Below are 20,342 nucleotides of genomic sequence, written 5' to 3'. Positions count from 1 at the left end.
ATGCAAAGGTTATTAATATTATTATATCCCGTGAAGCACTTTGAGATGCCCTGTTGACACGAAAGCCTCTGTATCAAATGCAAAGATTATTGTTACATTAACCCATAGGAAAATTCTGGCCTCTTTGGACTAATCTTTTTTAAGCTATTAGCAACATAATATTGTAACAAAATTACTCAAATGTCAGTAACAGTTTTATTTCTGTAATGTTATTCCTAGATTGCCACAATTGTTAGAAAGCTTTAACACTGTTTTGGGTACACAACCTTTTATAAATGCAACTTGAAGAGCTTCTGAGGGATGAGTTACCTTGACTAGAGCTCTGGAAACTGTATTAAGTTTGGACAATATCATATATATGTAGTATAATATCATACGTTTTGTATCTCAGGATATATTTACATTATTTTATTTATTTTGGGGGCAGAACAACACCAGAGCTATATATAAGGAGTGGTGACTCTCAATTTGAATCCAGTGGTTGCTTGAAGAAACAACAAGCAGACAAATTCTCTACAGATATTCAGTAGCTTCTGTTCAACAGAGAGATAATGAGCTGGGATAGGATGAATCCTGTTACCTTTTTTACTTTTTTATTATATAAATGTGCTCAACATACCCCTACAAAATAGACAGTCACTACATTTCACAATACTGTATACAATACTTGTATGCAAAACTAGGAATATCAATTGGAATTCAACTACAAAATACTAACTCACTACGCTTTAGAGTAAATCCTGTGAAGCGCTTTGAGACATCCTCCCGACATGAAAAGCGCTATATCAAAAGCGAGGATTATTTAAAGTAATAGTACAAATCTGTTGCTTGCTACCTCTGATCCGTCATGTGTTCAGTTCCTTTGACCATTTGCCAATTGGCAATTCAGCTCAAAACATGTTCCTGCTGGTGGCTGTCAATTGAATGCATGAATAATGAGAAACAGTTAAAAAGTTGACTCTCCATAAACAAATGGCATTAAGGCTGGTACAATGTTGGCAGCAGGAACTCAAGATGAAAAAATAATAACTTTCTTCTTTGTTAAATACAAATATAAAATGACAACAGAAGATAATTAAAACACAGAAGCTCTTTTCTGATTCCAGGTCTGGGGAATGTTGATCTCATTACTTTGAACAGCTGGTAACTTTGATGGCCTTTTTGATTTCAGCAGGTTGTTAACACAAAGTGCCAATTAAAGATAACATCTGAACCTAAAGGAAAGAGGAGGGAGACAACATCTGGAAGTCGTATATCACAGCTCTGAGAGGAATCTCTTCTAATGACACTGTGACAGCAATGACCTTCAATACCTTTGATACAAATGGAAACATCACCCAAATGTTGGAAACTGTACCAGCATTTACTCCCGGCTACAACCAGAGCTTTGATTGCAGATCACATATGCTAGAATGCAGAAAAAAAATAATTAAAAATGAGGCTTGTGATGCTGAACTTGAAAGTGACTGAGCAATAAGATTGCTGTGGGTGAAGAAAGACCTTTGGCTCAATTAATCTCAAGCTTCCAGAATACCAACCCACCATCAAGCTGCTTTTTAAACGAGTCCAGTGTCCTGGCCTTAAACACTCTTCCTTGAGTTTAAGAACAGATACACCCCAATAAGATGTTGCTTTTTGATTTTTAGCCTCAGCATTAATTTAACTATGGAAAATTAACTCCAATTTAAAATTAAACTAAGACTTTTTCCAAAATGTGAAGAGTTTTAAAAAAAATAATTCTGGTTTTAAGGCTAAGACTGTGAAAATGTTGTGCTTTGGGACTCATCTGGAGGACATTATTCTCTACTATCAGATAACATTTTAACAGAAAATAAATCCCTGCATTTAATATAGAGCCTTTCATGTTTTGTATACAAAATAATCATTACTAGTTAACGCAAAGACCTGTGAAACACATGGGATAAAAGGGACAGTGGCAGTAATGAATACAACATTGGCTGGGAGACAGAAAGCAGAGGATAGCGGTGAATGGTAGTTTTTCAGACTGGAGGAAGTATACAGTGGTGACCCCCAGAGATCTGTATTTGGTCCACTGCTCTTGTTGATGTATGTGAACTTGGGTATAAAGAGCAAAATTTTAAAGTTTGCAGATGACACAAAATTTGGAAACATGGTAAACTGTGAGGAGAATGGTAGCAGACCGCAGAAGGAAGTGGATAGATTGATGAAATGGGCAGACACATGGCAGGTGAAGTTTAATGCAGAGAAGTGTGAGGTGATGCATTTTGGGAGGAAAATTGAGGAGAGGCAATGTACAATAATGGGTACAGTTTTAAAGGGGATTCAGGAGCAGAGAGACCTGGCGATTCACAGGCACAGGTCTTTGAAGGTGACAGGACAGGTTGATAGGGCTGTTAAAAAAGTATATAGGATGCTTGGCTTTATAAGTAGAGGCTTCTGTACAAAAGCGAGGCTGTTCTGCTAAATCATTATAAGTCATTAGTTAGCCCTTAGCTGGAGTATTGTGTCCGATTCAGGGCAACACATTTTAGGAAGGATCTCAAGGTCTTGGAGAAGGTGCAAAAGAGATTTACCGGAATGGTACCAGGGATGAGGTACGTTAGTTATGTGGAGAGACTGGAGAAACTGGGACTGTTCTCCTTAAATCAGAGAAGGTTAAGGGGAGATTTAATATAGGTGTTCAAAATTATGGGGGGTTTTGATAGAGTAGATAGGGAGAAACTGTTTCCACTGACCAGTTAGTCAGAACCAAGGCACATAGATTGAAGATAATTGACAAAAAAACCAGTGGGGAGATGTGGAGACATTTTTTTACACAGAGAATTGTTACGGTCTGGATTGCACAGCCTGAAAGGGTAGTTCAACAACAACTTTCAAAAGGGAATTAGATAGGTATTTGAAACTGAACCATTTGCAAGGATATGGGGGAAGCGCGGGGAAGTGGGATTGATTGGGTAGCTCTTCCAAAGAGCTGCCACAGACACCATGGACAGAATAGTCTCCTTCTGTACTGTAAAGAAAGAAAAGAAAAACATTTTGAAGAGATTCAGTACAATTTGCCTAGAAATACATAGTCACTATACTTCAGAGTAAAAATCCTGTGAAGTGCTTTGAGACATCCCTATGATGTGATAATGAGTTGTATCAAATGCAAGTATTATCATTATGATAAGTGACCAAAGCAAAATGTTAGGCAAGTTTCCTTACTCCACATACCTCTGTTTACCTATAGGTAAGTAGGAACCCAGTTGTTAATCAAATTGCTTTCCAGTGGTAAGCTTTCTGTTGCCCCCAGTCCCTTCCCCACACACACACCCCTCTCATCACCCACACCAAGCTAGGGTGCCCAGTCAGCAGGGTCAAATGGTTTGGCAAGTTCTCTTGACATGAAAGGAGGCATTTATAAATGTAAATTTGTAAATAAATGTAAATGAGTTTTGCCCACAAAATACACAGCAAATCCACTTTACAGTATATCCTGTGAAGTGCTTTGAGAGGTCTCGACAACATGATAAGGCACTATATCAAATGCAAAGATTTTTATTACAAATACTGTAATAAGGCACTATCTCACATGCAAGGATTATTATTACTAGTATTGTAATTTGCGAATGTTAACTGAAACATTGAAGGAAAACGTGAGTAGGAAAAGTATTAGAATAGTAAAATATTTCTCAGTGAAATGCTATCACAACAAATGACAGGCTTCCTGTCACATAATATACTCGAAAGAAAATGCTGTTCACTAGCTTTCCACAGTATTTCCAAAAGACCACAAAGAACTCAAAAAATCAAACCTCTTTAAACCTACATCTATCCAAGCACAGAGTTAAATAATTAATATGTTTTCACACATCTCAGAACAGCACATAAAATAATGTTTGCAGGTCAAAGTGACTGTGCTTATGTGAGATTCTCTGATACTTGAGAGCGCACTTAGGTAGGTTGCTATGACTACACATTCTGCCATTAGATTCTGCAGCAATAAAGTGCAAGTCAGTTCCTTTACACTTCATTTTCGGAAGGGACTGTCAATGGATACATGGAGTATCTGAATGCAAGTAGTTTCTGACTGTCGAGAGAGATGGATATAAATTAAATAGTATTGACTTTTAAAGTTTTTTTATTTCACAACTCATGCTGTGGTATAATTTTTCCATGAACAATGACTTGCTGTGGGCAAAAATTCCTACCAGCTGCAAAATTCTTCACAGATGTTTTTTCATAAGCATTAGCATCACAAATGTGATGGAAGACATTCATTTGAGTCATATTTGAAAATGCATATATTGTAGCGCCATTCCTTAAATAACAACACCAATGCTTTAGTGTCATTAGAAAACATTAAGATATTTTGCCTACAAAATACAGTCACAGCACATTACAGTAAATCATGTGAAACCACTTTGAGACGTCATCCTGATGCGAAAGGCACTATAACAAAGGCAAAGATTATCATTTATCATCTTAAGATATCAACATGTGGTGCCCTTAGACTACCATTAAAGTTGGAATCAAAATTGCGTTATTCCCAATCTGGTGGGAATTTTGTAGGCAATATGATCTAATGATAACACATTGATATCCTAACTTGGTCCAGTGACACCACTGATATCCTAAAATGATCTAGTTATAACACACACATGCTAAGGTGATTTAGTGATGACATGTTGATATTGCTAAGATGGGCTAGTGATAATATATGATTGATAAGCCTAAGTGGTCTAGTAACAACACGTTAGATACATTGATATCCCAAAGGTGACCTAGCAATAACACATATTAATATCATAAGGTGCTGCACCATTTCAGAGTAGGAGCTTGGACCTGCAATTCTCTAGACAATTAGTCCAATTTATGCTAAAAATACTGCTTTTTAAAAGAGAAAATCCTCATGAGGTACAATTTCTAACAATAATAATAATCCTTACGTTTGGTATTGTGCCTTTTATGCCAGGAGGATATCTCAAAGTGCTTCACAGGATATATTGTAAAGTGCAGTGACTTGTATAATGTAAGAAATCATTTTGAAGCATTTGACAGAGATAGAATCCCTGGGACTCCAAGCAGGGTGGAAGAAGATGGTGAGCTAGGCTTAGTCAAAGGGATAAGTTTTGAAAGCAGAGGGAGGGTGTGAAGAACATGGCTTCAGGGAGAGTTCTAGTCAGAGGGGGCAAAGTGGCTGAAAGCTTGTCTCCCGATGATGTGGTGAGGTAATGTGAAGTAGGCCTGATTTTAGTGACCCATCTAAAGCACCATAAGCATTAGCACCACCAAAACTGTGAAGTCTCACTCTTATACCATTCTTATAAAAGTGATAAATAAGTGGGCCTAGGTCTGTGGCTCACCTGTAAGAATTAGCTCTCAGCTGGATACTTCTTCATGAACTACTACTTTTCCCAAACAAAGATTTAATCATCTTGTTTAATTCTTTGCCACCTAACCCATATGTTCGAATCTTTTAAGCAGTCATCTGTTATGTGGAACAGTGACAAAATGGTTTTCTAAACTCCAGGCGAAATAAAATCCACTTTCATATCCCTATTCACTATGTTTGTAATTTCATCAAATACTAACTGCCCCAGAAAACTGCATTGGTGGAATTAATAGAAATGTTTAATAGAGAGGTAGACACATACTTAAGCAGCACCAGTATTAAAAGGTATGAGGAAAGGGCAGAGATTGTGATTAAAATCAAATAAAGATTTTATCTTTTTCTAATAAACTGATGGAACAGGCTCGATGGGTAAGCCTGTAAGAATCTAATAAACTGGTGGAATAGGCTTGATGGGTAAGCCTGTAAGAATATCTAAGGCTGTGATTTTACAAAAACCACAACTTTTAACACACACCACAACATTTATAGTTGCAATTGTGGAGTGGGTTGACGGACAGGTAGACAGTCCAATGGGAGCACATACTCACTATAGGTATATGAACTGACTGCACCAAAACCACAACTTTAACAAACTGTGATCATAACTTTTGGACAGAAAAAATCAGAACTTTCTTACCTTATCGAAGGGCTTAATAGCCTTCTACTGTTCCTGGTGTGTTCCAGTTGTTCCTAAAATCTAATACATATGTTTAATCCCAATCTTCCTCTCCTAAACCTTCCACTCATCCTTCTCCCCCCTCTGCAACATCGCCCGGCTCTGCCACTGTCTCACACGCATTCATAACATCCATGAACATTATTATGATACTCCCTGCTTGTCAGCCTCCTAAACTCCTCCCTCCAAAGGCTGCAGATCATCCAGAACTCTGCAGCCTCTGTCCTCTCCTGCACCAGGCTCCATGACCCTATCAGGCCCCCATCCTCACCCGACTCCACTCGCTTCCCATCACACAGAGGATACAGTTCTGATCCTCACCTTCAAAGCCTTCCATCGTCTTGCTCCCCACTGCGACCTCCTAAGCCCCTAACATCATGCTTGCTCCCTCCGCTCAGCGGACTCTGGCTTTCTTCATGTACCTTGCCTCGCCCGCCCCACATTGGCAGGCAGGACTTCAAGCATTCTGCTCCCACCCTCTGGAACTCCAACCAGCAGTCCCTCTGCCTCTCCCCCTCCCTTGACTCTCTCAAGAACCTCCTCTTCAACTGTGCCTTCCATCACCCTCCATCCCCTCCTGATCCTGACCACCAACTCGGGTCTGAAACACTGATTGTCCAGCCCCTTGGGATGTCCTCCCTACGCAAAACGTGCTATACAAATGTAATTTTGTTGTTGTTGTTAAAGCCATGTTGGATGTCTTTTATTGACCCAAAAGCTGATCTCGTATTCTGCGTAACCCTGATTATCGTTTCATGCATTTTGTCCACAATTGACCAAAGGTATACCAATCCATAGTTTAACGGCTCATCCCTACCTCTATTTTTAAATATTATGTTTGCTATTTTCCAAACTTGATGACACAGATTGCTTGATATGAGTTATTTTATTGTTCAGCGATTTAAATCCTTGTTATCAAAACTTCTTACTCATATAATTGCATGAGGGAGAGTAATAATAAGATCTGGTATTTTATAATTTTAAACTGCTTTGCAGGACAATATGGATAGAGAGATAAAATTTTAGCTTCTTGGGGTGTGGGGAATGGAAGTATAGGAACTAAGGTGAAAGCAATTAATTTCCAATCTTCCACTAATTTCAAGTCCAGGAAGATCAGTGACAGTTTTAAATATAATTCACTGGATATATTAAACTGTAATCCATTTAATCCAATCATTAATCACAAATAGACAGTTTTGTTAAGGTGCTTCCAAAGGCAATTGAGGATAGACCCACAATGAAAGGCACTGACCTTTATTGTGACACATACATTGGTGCTGTTGTGGCCTTGCTGTGAAATATCATGTATAAATGTTCAAAGGAAAAATATTTTTTTCTTTTCGAAATGCATCACTCGCCTCTGGGTTAGGCTTTTTCACTGATAGCTGTACTTTCTATCTTCACAGGATTATATTGTGCCTAAATGCTTTATGGTGCTTGTTAAAGTAGCTGAGTTATATATTTTGGCTAAATACCTTGGGACACACCAACTGAAAGGAATATTCCACAGTGGGTCAGCCAGCCCCATCCTTCTTAACACTGGGTACAGATAGAAGCCGCATAGCAGGGCTCCAGACATATTCTCACGCAGTTGCAAATGAAAGTGGCCATGAGAATCCGGGCTACATCTGGGACACCCTTACCTCCTGTATCTGGAGTCTTGTGCATTGTGGCTCTGCAGACACGATCCATCCCGGATCTCCAGGTAAAGTGAAAAATGGCTCTGGTGACTGCACATGCACTGTTTTTGGTCAAAGGCCAGACTGGCGCCACATATAACAAACCAGAGATCACCTCGCACTGGATGACCAGATTTTTCCCATTGATTGACAATGAGTGCAGTTGCCACCTCCCTAGTTTCTTCTTCCCTCGCATTATCCGCTCATCCCAGTTTTTGTGGCACGCCCCGACAGCCCCGAACCAGATGCCGAGAATTTTAATGTAATCTGGCCTGACCACAAATGGTATGCATTCTCGTTCTTGCCACTTGCCTAAGTACATCACTTCACTTATCTGTCGATTGATCCTGGTGCCCTAAGCCCATTTGAAACGGTCGCAGATGCCCAATAAAAGATTGTGACATCATCCATATACAGGGAAATCTTGGTTGTGAGCCATGGCTACCCGGGATGGTGACACCTCTGATGCTCTCCTCCCTCCTGATGACCTGTGCAAAAAGTTCTATCCAGCAGACAAACAGAGTTGGGGAAAGGAGGCATCCCTGCCTGACTCCAGATCTGACGGGAAGATTCTGCATTTCATGTCCATTTATCATGATTGCACTACCGATAATAATAATAATCCTTGCATTTGATATAGCGCCTTATTACATCTTCGAGACATCTCAAAACACTTCACAGAATATACTGTAAAGTGAATTGACTATATATTTTGTAGGCGAAATGCAGCAGCCAATTGCTCACAGCAGTGTCCCACAAACAGTCGTGGATTGTTTGACAAAATTATTATTATATTTTGAAGGAATTCGTACTGCCAGTAAAGCGATATGCCAATCGATGAACATCTGGGTTCCTACTTATTGCTAGGTAAACAAAGATGTGTGGAGTAAGCAAACTTGCCCAACATTTCTCCCTGCCATTTCGGGAATCAAACCCAAGTCCTCTTGCTTGTGAGGCGAGTGCTCTAACCACTAAGCTACAGGACTCTGATGGAGTTCATGGTCTTTGTGCCATTAAGTTTAACACACTTTGACAATGTGATCTAGTAAGAGGGAAATCTCATTACCCATACATATCATTAAAGTGCCCTAAACTTACACTGGGCAGATAAAGATGACTGCTGATGCTGTGTGGGAGACGGTTTGTGAGGTGCTGAAGTGTCACAACACAAAAGGCAACCAATTAACGGCGTGCAACAGAAATTTTGAAGATCTACTCAGCTTTTAGTTGGCGGGGGATGGACAGACAGACACAAGAACAACCCTTTTCAGAAGCTTCCCTCGTAGACTGATTTGGTAGCATCTGCAATGGGTCAATGTGTATATCTTTTCAACCATTCCCAAATAATGCAACACTGTTATGCATCTATTTTCATGGAATATTTATACAAGGTTGTGGAAGATCTGTAAGACCCGGGATGAAAGGCTGCCTCTTTATGCTAAAAGTTTCTTTGTGTGCTTGAGCGTTGCTTGGCAACTCAGGAACCAAAGTTCTTCAAAAATCAGAAGTGGCTGTGTTTGTGAATCAAATTTCCAAAGCGTTGTACTTCAATGGTAAAATATTCATTCATAACATTTTATGCTTTTCATGAGAATTGCGCTGGAGTGCAGAGTGTGCCAAGCAAGACCTGACACTGTCAAGCTGAGTACCAAATAATTGGGGAAACCAATTAGAGTTGCTGGAACTGCAATATGTCTTTAAGTTGACTGCTGGAGGTCATGTACCCAAAGCGTAAAAATAGCTCAAGATCTATTCAGCATCTTTTAAAATCTCATGACTTCATTGTACCTTTTTTCATCCAAGCTTTAACCCTTTACTAAAGATTTTTTTGGTCAGTTGGGTTTCTGGCTGAGTGGGAAGATTCCCTGCCGCCAATAACTGGTCGGGCCTTCCACATCCTGCTGATGAGTCAGGCTGGCTGTACTGTTATCAGCAGTGCCCTGGAATACTGCAGACCTGCCCGGCTCAGGAACTGAACTACTGAGATCACCACAGAGGATTGGCTCAATTTTGATATGCCTATGCCAAACGTGTCACCTTGGAGCCAGTTCAGGTCCAATAAGATCCGCTTACCTCCCCACAAGGAGGATAATCACTAGTTGGTCAGCGACACTGCTGTGCGCAATTGGCTGCCGCATTCGCCCACAGATATACAGTCAATTCATTTTACAGTGTGTTCTGTGAAACGCTTTGGGATGTCCTCCCTATGTGAAAAGCGCTATATCAAATGCAAGAATTATTATTATTATAAGGCACTATATCAAATGCAAGGATTCTTATTATCATTTGACATCCGACAATTGTGGGTTTGCACCCTCACTAGCTGAATGGTAGGTACCAAACATGTCACCTTGAAGTCAGTTTAGGCCAATGATACCTTGCTTACCTCCCGCCAAGGAGGATAGTCACTAGTTGGTCAAGCGTCCCTACCCCATGTGAATGCTCTACCCTTCCAAGTCCTGCCGATGAGCCAGGCTGGCTGGACTGTCATCAACAGTGCCCAGAGGTACTGCGTACCAGCCTGGATCAGGAACTGGACTACCGAGATCACCACAGAGGGATAGTTCAATTCCGGTATTCCATTGCCAAACATGTTACATTAGAGCCAATTCAGCTCCAAGGAGCCCCTGCTCGGCTCCCCCCAAAGGAGGATAGTAACCTTTTATAGTATGTAGTAGTGTGACCATATGGCCCTGATTTCCAGGGACAGTTCCTGGATGAGGTATTGTGACTCTGACCAAATTAGCCCTCTCTTGAGGTCAGCAACAAACTGAGGAAGACCGATAAGTTTCTGAAACAGATACATTCATCAGAGGAATAGAACAACAAATCTAACAGGCTTCTCCAGTACTGCCAGCATCAGGAATTGTAGTGAGTTCAATTTTTTTTATGTGTGTCCTTGGATTTACAAAATATGGTCATCTAGTATATAGCAAAATCCCAACAAAGTTATACTCTTGCAGTTTGTTTTACCTTAATTATTAGCCCTCATTTTATGCTTTATTATCCCTTCCAGCATCACACAGCTTCATTGGCATAAAGTTAAATACTCTGGGCTACTATACACTATCATTGCCATCATGTGGAGATGTGCTTACACTGGAGCTACCCACTCGCGTGCATTTTTCTCTCCTCCAAATGATCATGCACTTACTGTGGGATGCTCCTAGCAGCCCTGTGCACACTGATAAAAAAATATTCTTCCATCCAGGATATGGTGTAGAGGATACAGCTGCAGCTTATGGTTCAGAAGATCGCTGGTTGCAGTCCTGGCTCGAGCTGAGTTTACTGGTCTCAGCTGGAGTTGTAATGGAGGGTAAATTGGCCATGATGTTCCCAGGGTTAGGGAGATGCAGAACCCTCCACTGATTGTATACCTGCGGCAGCTGGAGGGGGGGGCGAGAGGGGTCAAGCTCCCTCTTCAGTTGAATGGTTCACCCTCGCCAAGGCTCACACATGTATAATAGCTACATAGGTAAGGTTCCAAAGGACAACAGAACTGTAGGAGGCCAGACCAGGAGCAGAGCGACATATGCCAGTGGATAAATAATTAGATAAAAGGCAAGCTGAGCGACAGACAATCATTCAATTTGGATCAGAAGGCGCTCAGTGGGAGAAATTTCTTCTGGCTCCAGATTTACTCCATTTTTTTTCTTTGCTCCATGTCCAGAATTTGGCAAATGCTCAAATGCTTAAAGCCTAGTTTTGAAGCTGTTTATCTGTAAGTTCTTTTAAGAACTTCAGAAAACTGGCCTCAGAATTATGATCGGATGGTAATTAACAACTGGAACATGTTGCCAATAAGGGTGGTTGAGAGCTGACACTGGACTCATTCAAAAAGTAGCTTGATGTTGTGATGGGAGAATGAGCCAATTTCTGAATGCTTTGAAATGCTAAGAAAATAGAGTATATTTAGACTCTGGTGGAAATTCTCCCCTTCAGTATATTAATTTGGCTATTCCAAAATCTTTGTATTTATTCAATTATTGCTCATTTTGGAAATATTGATTAGGTGGAAGAATTTTTTTTATTTTCCATACCTTGGTATCTTATTTTATAGTGCTACCATCAGAGATTGTTTAAGGTTTTTTTTAAAAGCTGTGGTTTGGAAAGTAACACAGCATTTAAGTTTAGAAAGGCAACATAAATCTTCTGAGGAATAATTCCTGTGGTAGATGAAAATTCTTCTTGAAATTGGACATAAATATTTTGAAAAGGTCAGGCACATTTTATGGAAATGCTACAGTATTTCATTTTCAACTATACACTGGAATGAGAACAGTCCAGTCTAGCAATGCCAAAGAAGTCTTCAATATCTATAACAAACCCAGTGTGGTATAATTTATGGTGTTTTTAAATAAATCAACTTTGCATTGGATTTAGTGTCTTATCAAGTCTGAACATCTCAAAGTGCTTCACAAAGGTTTTTTTCTCTCTAAAGTGTATTTGTATAAAAAGCTATAAAACAAATGACCATTTTTTAAAGTTGGCTAAGACACTAAGAGGGATACTCTTCTCTTTTTGAACAGTGACAGGGGATCGTTAATATCTATCTGAATAGATAAATGGGACTTCAGTTTAACAATTCATTCAAAGGCCATCACCTCCAGCAATGTAGTAGTAATAGTAATAATAAAAATACTGTAATAATATTTGATGTAGTGCACTCATGTCATCTTAAAACACTTCATGGATTATACTGTAAAGTGTAGTGACTGTATTTTTATTCCTCCTTTATGGATCCTACATCCCCTCAGGCCCATTTGCAAGTCCAGGATCAAGTAATGAGGTGGATTTATGGCAAACACGGGAAGCGGCTACAGGGAGGGCTCTGGCTGACACTGACCTGTTCCTAAGCACTTCGGAGGCAAAGTCAGCTGCACAGCAGGCATGTCTATTTGCCAAGGCCCCTCACATGAGGACCTGGATCAAGCAGCTGGTGCCTGGTACACGGCATTGGACTTGGAACTCGAGAACATCAAGGAGGATTGTACGTCACAATCTGTCCTATAAAGGTCCTCTCACCACGATGAAGCCAGATACCTGCCAAATAGCTGATAAGGAAAGCTGCTAGGAAGTGTTACTTGGTGTCCAAGTTTCTGAACACACTTGTGTGCCCGAGGTGTGGACAGGAAGATGGTGACAAACATCTTAAGCATAGCGATAGGTTTTCGCAAGTGTCAAATACCTGGCTGACCCCCAAAAAACTCAAGATATTTCAGTGCTGCAAGACGATATCCTACAGGAAGAATGTTATATACCTCATAAATACAAGTTGTTGTTATAATGTGGAGTCCTGTAGGGTAGTGGTTAGAGCACTTGCCTCGCAAATGAGAGGACCTGTGTTCGATTCCTGGGTAGGGCGAAATGTTAGGCAAATTTTCTTACTTGCCTCTGTTTACCTAGCAGTAAGTAGGAACCTGGCTGTTAGTCAATTGTCGGATCACTTTTCGGGGTAATAATTCCTTAAGAATTAAAAAATAATAATAATCATAATTTGGTCACAGAATCCACGATTGTTTGTGGGACGCTGCTGTCCGCAATTGGCTTCTGCGTTTTGACCCCAAAATACACAGTCAATTCACTTTGTAGTATATTCTGTGAAGCACTTTGAGATATCCTGAAGACGTGATAAGGTGCTGTATCAAATGCAAGGATTTTGTTTATTATTAATGTGGCAGCCAATTTGTGCACAGCAATGTCCAACACACAGGCAGGAAGTGAATGGCCATGTTTATCTGGGGGAACATTGACCATGGCACATGGAGAACTCCCTTCTCTTTTTTGAACAGTGCCATAGGATCTTTAATGTTCACCTGAACATCAGATAGGACCTTGATTTAACTTCTCATCTGAAGGACAGTATCTATAAACAATGTATCACACCCTCAGCACTACATTGTATTAACCTGTATTAACCTTAGACTATATGAGTTCAAACTCCCGACCTAGGGCGTGAACCCACAAACTTTATGACTGAGGCACGATACTACCAACTGAGTCAGGCTAACAATGGATTCTTAACATATTTCTCAGTAAGAAATTTATAATTATAATAAATAATTTTTGCATCGAGATGTCTCAAAGTTGTTGACAGCTATACTGTAAAGTGATGTGACTGTGTGTTTTCTGGATGATTTTAATTACGGTATTGAATTTCTAAACCATTGACTCTAGGAAAGAATGCTTTGTCAGGTCACATGAACCTTTAGAGATATGATGTCAGACTTCTTACCCGTTAAAAAACACCACAAATTAGACTAAGTATTTGTAGGCTGTGAGGTGCTGTGCGTAACATTCCCTGAATAGTATATATGTGACAGCTTTAATGGATGTGCCTGAATATCTTTCTTTGTAGTTTAGAAAGATGGATTTGCTCCATAACTATTTTCTGTTTTCTCAGAGGCTTTATTTTTGTGTTTTTAAATGATGAATAAATCTGTATTTGTCACTTATTTGTATGATCTATAAATCTCCAAGGCCTTGTGTGCAAGTGTCACTGAGCGATTGATTATAGTGTTTCTTCTTTTCTTTCAATCTTCCGATGCAGGCTACTGGCATGGAATAGAGTACCTGCAAACAATGTAACACACCCTCAGCACTACACTGTATTAACCTGTATTAACGTTAGACTATATGAGTTCAAACTCCCGCCTAGGGCGCGAACCCACAAACTTTATGACTCTGAGGCAAGATACTACCAACTGAGCCAGGCTGACAATGGATTCTTAACGTATATAAGAATCCTTATCTCAATTGATAACACTCTTGCCTTTGGGTCAGAAGGTTGTGCCTTCAAACCTCACATCGTGACTTGAACTTATAGCCTAAACTACAGCTATAGGGAAAATGCTGCATTGTCGGAGGTGCCATCTTTCAGATGAGAAGTTAAACTAAAGTCCTATCTACAAGTTCAAGCACACTTCAAAGATCTGTTGACACTATTCAAAAATAGGAGGGATTTTCTCCCAGATCCTGGCCAACAGTCCCTCAAATAAACAGAGTTATTGATCAATGATCTCATGTCTATTTGGCAAAGAATTCACGAGAAGCTTGTATGATAAAGTCTTACAGTGTAGGACTATTTACTTATTTTTTCAGAACTTGGAACTGACCCCAATGGTCTTTTTTTTTGGTCCTGTATATTTTTAAGTCTGACCCTTCTGCAAATGTGAAATATTATTCTTAACTGGGAGAAAAAATATCCTTGATATTTTTCAAGGAAATATTTTTCAAGGAAATATCCTTGATGGTGCAAATCAATCCACCCGCCTCCATTCTATTGTAGCAAAGCAGCGTATTTGTGACATGGAACCAGAATAAAAATGTAACCCAATCTTTTAATTTTGTATTGTTGTTGTTTTAACTCATTAAGACATAATATGGTAGAAAAGGGAAAGAGCCTCTCAGCCCAACTGGCTCTCCCAGATCATTACTAGGTCTGCAGCTGGACCTATATATACAGTATTCAGCTTTGAGGTTATCTTAGGTTAAAATCATCCCAGGTCTCTTTCTTGACCACTTCTTCACATCCAGTCACTTTCATTGACGACTAAATTGTTCTCTCCCCAGCGTCTTTTTTTTCCATGGAAAACAAATTTTATTCGCTACAACTCTTTTCACCATTCATTAATAAATGTAGTAAAGTATCGGGGAGCTCTTTTATGTGTATTGAAGACCTTTTGTATGATGTTATGGTAAGCCCTTCAGGGTTACACATATATGTGTATATGAAATTATACACATATATATGAAATTATGTACAATAATACCATAGAAGGAAAATCTTATTACATTTCCACAAAGTAATTAGAGACAGAAATGACTGACTACCACAGGGTATATGAGTGACATGGTTTAGTTCTTTGTGTGATGATAAAGCATTGGAATCCTGTAGCTCAGTGGTTAGAGCACTTGCCTCACAAGCGAGAGACCTGGGTTCGATTCCAGGCAGGGCGAAACCTTGGGCAAGTTTCCTTACTCCACAAGTCTGATAATAATCCCTTGAGAAAAATAACCAACAAAAAAAATAATAAATTGGTCATTCAATCCACGACTGTTTGTGGAACACTGCTGTGCGCAATTGGCTGCTGCGTTTTGCCCAGAAATATACAGTTAATTCACTTTACAGTATTTCTGTGAAGCTCTTTGAGACACCTAGAAGATGTGAACACTATATCAAATGCAAGGATTATTATTAATATGATAAAGAATTTTCTTTGCTAAGGATTTTCATTGTGTGAAATGGTGCTCATGATAAAAATAAATTCTACTTGCTCTTGGTTATACCTGTGAATTCTGCTGCTTGAGTGGCATTTGTTTTGTAAAAATAAGCCACCTGAATTGGTTTGAGGGAGAATGCTCCAACCCTGTGGAACTCAACATGGGAACTGGATGTTTTTTTAAATTTGTATCTTATCAACTCTCTCCACCTGCTGACAGGAGCTCTTTCATGTTGCTAACACACACTGATAATTCTGTTGAATGTCATAAACATTTACCCTTTCTCACATAATCCATGTACACAATTTGTATGTTGGGTTAATCATGTCCAAACTGATGTGTACAGAGGGAATTCCAGATGCATATAATTAAGAACCAATGAAAATGATAGATATTGCAATTATTTACATTGGTCCTCAATTACAACAACTTGCAAGTATATAGCACAGTTGTAAATGTGATAGTGTGAAATTGTAGTGAAATTGTAGAAAAATCTTTCATACCTAGAAATAATTGTATGCCTTTTTAAATCAAACATTAGCTGAAACATTAAAAAAAACAAGTCCTGGGAAAACTCAGACTTGGCAATGCCAGCTACATCTTTATCTGGCTGGACATTCCATGGAAGCAGAGAGCAGTAACTTCTGTAACTTTGAAATGAATAAGACATTGTCTGACACAAACACCATCTGGAGATAAGTTTATGCCTCTAACGTTCCTGAATCCTCCCCTAACGTGAACTCCCTTCCCTCATTATTTCTTACTCTGTGTTATAAATTTAAAGGTTGTATTCTTGTTAGATTGTATCTTGTATACTTTAAGCAACGGTATTAATCAGGTACATATTCTATGCCAAATATATTTGATTGATTTTTTAAAGAATAATAATCAACACGAATAGATCCTAATTAAGTAGATGACATTTAACCTTGTTTAGAGATATAGATTGATTGACGTCACCATTCGAATAGTTGTTGGAACCACACGATTGATAATGTTTTTTTAATTGCCTTTGTATGCTTTATGACCTTGAGCACTTTTGGGGATAAAAAGGCTGCTTTAACTGACCAAAAGCAGCTCATTCTTTTGGACTGTCAGGTGCTCTACTTGGGAGACTGTTGACTGTTCTTGAATCAGCTCTTTTAATTGCAATTAAATCTCAACATTAAATCTCAACATTGGATATATCCACGGTGTATGGTCTGCTTGTAAGACAACGGTTGGGACGAACGGGGAAAAAGTTACAATTCTACATTTGGCGCTGCGAGCAGGGTCTCAAGACGTTACATCAAGGAACGAGGAGTCGAATAAGAGGTCAAGCAGTTGTCGAGAACAGCATCCGAGAAACAGGCCAACAAGGTGAGATAATTATCTGTAAAACCTTGGTTTCTCACATGTTGTCTTTAACAAATGTAACCCACGACTATCGAACCTAAATAACTGTTGACGAGACCCAGTAAAAAAACCGTTAACATACATCCGTTGGAAGTGAAAAATATATTTGGGGAAACGTTAAAAAAATTATAAATTTGTTTTTCTAAAAACTGTGTAACTCAAACCAATCACTAAACAATTGACGCATTCGTCTTAGCTGATTGTTGTTTTGGGCACAGGATTCCCCGACGTGCAGTGAAGCACGACGTGTAATATGAGTTCATCGGTAAACAAACTACTCCGTTACACAGCGGTATGGTAGTTTTGAACGATCTGTAGCTCGAAAACACGGGGAGAATACGAGTTCGTCGGTAGACAAACTAATCCATTACACGTTCGTGATATGGTAGTTTTGAATGACTAGTAGCTCGAAAACAAGGGAGAATTTGGTAATCGCTAGACAAACTAATCCATTACCAATTCGTAGTGATATTTGTAGTTTTGAACGATTCAAAAATTTGATTGGGTAATGAGTGACGTTTTATGGTATTGATTTTGTGTTTTGTTATTTGTTGTGTCGGGTGTTATAAATTGTGGTTTAGTGTAATTCGGAAAGAAAAAAAAATGGGTACTTGACAAAGCAAGTAGCCCAAAGGATCCGGTCCAAATTATGTGCACATATATCCTGAATACGAGACTAAATTCAGATTACTATCTGGGCAGGCAAGCAAGCAATTGGAAGGTTGGCCTCAAGGAGGTACTTGGGATTTGGAAAAACTAATAAAAATACAAAATGCAATATGGAAAAAATGAGGCTGCGGAAAAGGGTTAAAAATAGCATCCGGAGTACTTCACAGGGCCTGGGTCAGACATAATTACAAAATTAGTTATGTTCATAGCTATACATGGTTACCCAACCTGTACATTTTGCATTTGGGGTTGTTAACCCAGCCCACAAGTTAGATCCCTTTCTGTGCAACAAATATGACCTTCTTGGATAGTTGTAAAATACTTATCTCTAATTTACAGTTGAAACTGTGACAATCACAGGCAGAAAGGATTACCTTACCAGAATAGATAATAGACAATTGAAGCAATAATTAAGGATGGGATAGCATCAAATAATCCAAGGTACTATTTTCCATCACTTAGCACTAAATAGTGTTATTAAGGACTATTTGAAATCTTATTTAATATGTTAATCTCTGTAAGGGATATACTTGGACACACTTCAGTCATTTTCTGCTGCAATTTATAAAACTATTAGAAATCTTTCATATTGATTGTCTTTTAATAACAGAGGATTATGAGTTATATCTTTTCAAAATTGTTAGGTGATCATGTAGCATATGTAAAGGACTTTAAACACATATTAAACTTAGCCTTAACATTTCTCTCCATGGGAACCAACTCTTTCTCCATTTTATTTACAATAATATGATCATGCACTGTAATATGTTCCCCTCTTCTTCTCAAACTCCATATACAACACCCCATTCAGCCACTCTTACTCCTTCCTGCATTTAAATCAAGATTCATCATACTGTCTTTTACGTTGACATATATTTTTCCAGAGACTTAGGGGAATAGAATTCTTTACCTTTGAACCATTCAGAAATTCATAGCACAGAAGAAGGCTATTTGGCTCACCATGTCTGTGTCGGCTCTTTTAAAGAGCAATCCTTTCAGTCCCATTTTACAGCCAATAGTTTATTTCAAGTCCTTGGGGAAGTGAAATACAGAGAAAATTGATAATACTCTCTGACCCATGAGATAAAAGCTGTTCTTTCTTTTCAATGATAATCAAGCAGAAACTCCAGCAGTTTCATCCAATGCATTTAGTTGCTTAATATTCTTAATATATTGCTGCGTTTGTAATAGTTACAAACAAGCTACATTAAAACCTTTGAAATATTTGTTAAAAGAATCAATTTGTCTTGCATCTTTACATCTTCAATCAAGATCCTTGTTCTCATCTTTAAATCTCTCCATGGTCTCCCCCCACCTTACCTCTGCAACCTCTTTCAACATTACCAACCTAGCCGCTTGCTAGCCTCAATGAGCACCAGCCTGACCACCAGCTCAAGCCCCGGGTGATGGGGAACAAATGGAGCCCAGCGAAGATGGGGTTGATAGGCTTGCAGAGTCTAGTATGGGAGAAGATTTGAGCTGCAGAGTTCAGGGTAGTTTCGAGCTTGCATTGGGCAGATCTGGCATAGTCAAGTCTCAAGTCTGTATGTGTAAAGGCTTTGTTGAGGGAAATACACAAGAATTACACTTTCCTCTCTTAGCTGCATTTAAAAAGTCATAGGTGATTCAATAATGCAGTATACTAATGCATTGTGTTGTGGAATTGAAGTCCCAGCTTCAACCTCCAACCTTGGTTTACATTCATGCACTCGTTTTGCTCAGTTGATGAATTGCTAATTTTGGTTAGGTGCATTAGTATGCAGTGGTGTGTTTATAATTTAGGTGACGATCTCAGCGTACAAGGTGGAAAAATTGTCAGGAGCTTTATTTTGTGAATGGAAATTAGCATTTTTCACTGAGTGACTACAGAATAGAATTTGAGAGGGGGGGTAAAATCATCTCATAAAATAATATAAGAAAGCATGGAACAAGAAAAGACAATCTGACACATCAAATCTGCCTGTCTCTGCCACAGACATAAACATACAATCTATCATTGTCAATCTATTCTCTTAGGTTGGTAGAGTTTATGGTTCATATCCTGAGAGTTTATTAGGGAGAAAATGAATGAAAAAAATGAAAAAATCTCCTGCTGCATAAACTCCTGCAAAAAAAATAATAATTTCATAACAAACATGTATATTCATGTATATAAACAAATAAATCATTCAAAAGTGGTACCTTTAAAACATTTTCCCACAAAGATAAATTTTACTGAAGGTGAGTTGGGTTGATGCTCAAATGCATTGTACAATACATATCTATGGAAGGAAACTTAGAATGGTTTATGGATTAGGATGCTCTACATGTGTGTATCTTGTGAAATCACAATTCATGTAAA

The 20,342-nt window shown here is 38.9% G+C and overlaps 1 long non-coding RNA gene across 1 annotated transcript in view; it reads left to right on the top strand.

The window, feature by feature from the left end:
- Positions 1-16,849: 16,849 nt before the first annotated feature.
- The window catches only part of LOC103184582, a 35,143-nt gene continuing 31,650 nt past the window's right edge, over positions 16,850-20,342 (top strand). The window contains exon 1 of the long non-coding RNA XR_488540.2: positions 16,850-17,296. This is a non-coding gene — a long non-coding RNA (uncharacterized LOC103184582). The remainder of the gene's footprint in view (positions 17,297-20,342) is intronic.

The sequence above is a fragment of the Callorhinchus milii genome, unplaced genomic scaffold (genome assembly GCF_018977255.1).
Source record: "Callorhinchus milii isolate IMCB2004 unplaced genomic scaffold, IMCB_Cmil_1.0 Scaffold4, whole genome shotgun sequence".
NCBI lineage: Eukaryota > Metazoa > Chordata > Chondrichthyes > Chimaeriformes > Callorhinchidae > Callorhinchus > Callorhinchus milii.
This window is presented reverse-complemented; position numbering and strand designations above follow the sequence as displayed.